Below are 2,500 nucleotides of genomic sequence, written 5' to 3'. Positions count from 1 at the left end.
GCCCGTTGTACAAGTCGCATTATTCACAGTCAAGTACCCGACGGTACCGGTTTAGGTTTGGCTAGTAAAGAATTGCGCCCGAGATTGACAGCAGAATACAAATGTCGGACCGGGAGTTGGTTTGGAAAAATTCCAACCGAGAGCTAAAGTTCGTACCTCGATGGTAGTTTGATAAAAAAAATTCCCACCGAGAGTTAAAGTTCGCATATTGGTGGTAGTTTGACAAAAAAAATTCCTACCGAGAGTTAAAGTTCGTACATTGGCGATAGTTTGACAAAAAAAATTCCTACCGAGAGTTAAAGTTCGTATAATGAGGGTAGTTTGACAAAAAAAATTCCTACCGAGAGTTAAAGTTCGCATATTGGTGGTAGTTTGACAAAAAAAATTCCTACCGAGAGTTAAAGTTCGTACATTGGCGATAGTTTGAAAAAATTCCTACCGAGAGTTAAAGTTCGTATAATGAGGGTAGTTTGACAAAAAAAATTCCTACCGAGAGTTAAAGTTCGCATATTGGTGGTAGTTTGACAAAAAAAATTCCTACCGAGAGTTAAAGTTCGTACATTGGCGATAGTTTGAAAAAATTCCTACCGAGAGTTAAAGTTCGTACCTCGATGGTAGTTTGATAAAAAAAATTCCCACCGAGAGTTAAAGTTCGCATATTGGTGGTAGTTTGACAAAAAAAATTCCTACCGAGAGTTAAAGTTCGTACATTGGCGATAGTTTGACAAAAAAAATTCCTACCGAGAGTTAAAGTTCGTATAATGAGGGTAGTTTGACAAAAAAAATTCCTACCGAGAGTTAAAGTTCGCATATTGGTGGTAGTTTGACAAAAAAAATTCCTACCGAGAGTTAAAGTTCGTACATTGGCGATAGTTTGAAAAAATTCCTACCGAGAGTTAAAGTTCGTATAATGAGGGTAGTTTGACAAAAAAAATTCCTACCGAGAGTTAAAGTTCGCATATTGGTGGTAGTTTGACAAAAAAAATTCCTACCGAGAGTTAAAGTTCGTACATTGGCGATAGTTTGAAAAAATTCCTACCGAGAGTTAAAGTTCGTACCTCGATGGTAGTTTGATAAAAAAAATTCCCACCGAGAGTTAAAGTTCGCATATTGGTGGTAGTTTGACAAAAAAAATTCCTACCGAGAGTTAAAGTTCGTACATTGGCGATAGTTTGACAAAAAAAATTCCTACCGAGAGTTAAAGTTCGTATAATGAGGGTAGTTTGACAAAAAAAATTCCTACCGAGAGTTAAAGTTCGCATATTGGTGGTAGTTTGACAAAAAAAATTCCTACCGAGAGTTAAAGTTCGTACATTGGCGATAGTTTGAAAAAATTCCTACCGAGAGTTAAAGTTCGTATAATGAGGGTAGTTTGACAAAAAAAATTCCTACCGAGAGTTAAAGTTCGCATATTGGTGGTAGTTTGACAAAAAAAATTCCTACCGAGAGTTAAAGTTCGTACATTGGCGATAGTTTGAAAAAATTCCTACCGAGAGTTAAAGTTCGTATAATGAGGGTAGTTTGACAAAAAAAATTCCTACCGAGAGTTAAAGTTCGTACATTGGCGATAGTTTGAAAAAATTCCCACCGAGAGTTAAAGTTCGCATATTGGTGGTAGTTTGACAAAAAAAATTCCTACCGAGAGTTAAAGTTCGTACATTGGCGATAGTTTGAAAAAATTCCCACCGAGAGTTAAAGTTCGCATATTGGTGGTAGTTTGACAAAAAAAATTCCTACCGAGAGTTAAAGTTCGTACATTGGCGATAGTTTGACAAAAAAAATTCCTACCGAGAGTTAAAGTTCGTATAATGAGGGTAGTTTGACAAAAAAAATTCCTACCGAGAGTTAAAGTTCGCATATTGGTGGTAGTTTGACAAAAAAAATTCCTACCGAGAGTTAAAGTTCGTACATTGGCGATAGTTTGACAAAAAAAATTCCTACCGAGAGTTAAAGTTCGTATAATGAGGGTAGTTTGACAAAAAAAATTCCTACCGAGAGTTAATAATCGTACATTGACGATAGTTTGAAAATATTCCTACCGAGAGTTAAAGTTCGTATAACGAGGGTAGTTTGATAAAAAAAATTCCCACCGATAGTTAAAGTTCGTATATCGGCGATAGTTTGGAAAAAAAAATTCCCACCGAGAGTTAAGAAACGTACATTGACGTTAGTTTGAAAAAATTCCCACCGAGAGTTAAAGTTCGCATATTGTCGACAGTTCGAAAAAAAAAATTCCTATCGAGAGTTAATAATCGTACATCGACGATAGTTTGGAAAAAAAAATGCCGAGCGAGAGTTAGAATCGTCCGCGGTAGCTTGAAAAAGTTCCGAGAGGGAGTTAATATTCCGCGACGAAAAAATTCGATCGCGTTCTTTCGCTATTTTCTCGTTAATTAAACCGTTGACCTGTAAATTTTTTTTGAAAAACCTTAATAAAACCTATTGATTGTACTTACCGTAGCATTGTTTGATCGAATTAATTATTTTTAACCATTTGGAA

This window comes from Xylocopa sonorina, unplaced genomic scaffold (assembly GCF_050948175.1).
Source record: "Xylocopa sonorina isolate GNS202 unplaced genomic scaffold, iyXylSono1_principal scaffold0079, whole genome shotgun sequence".
Lineage (NCBI taxonomy): Eukaryota > Metazoa > Arthropoda > Insecta > Hymenoptera > Apidae > Xylocopa > Xylocopa sonorina.
This window is presented reverse-complemented; position numbering follows the sequence as displayed.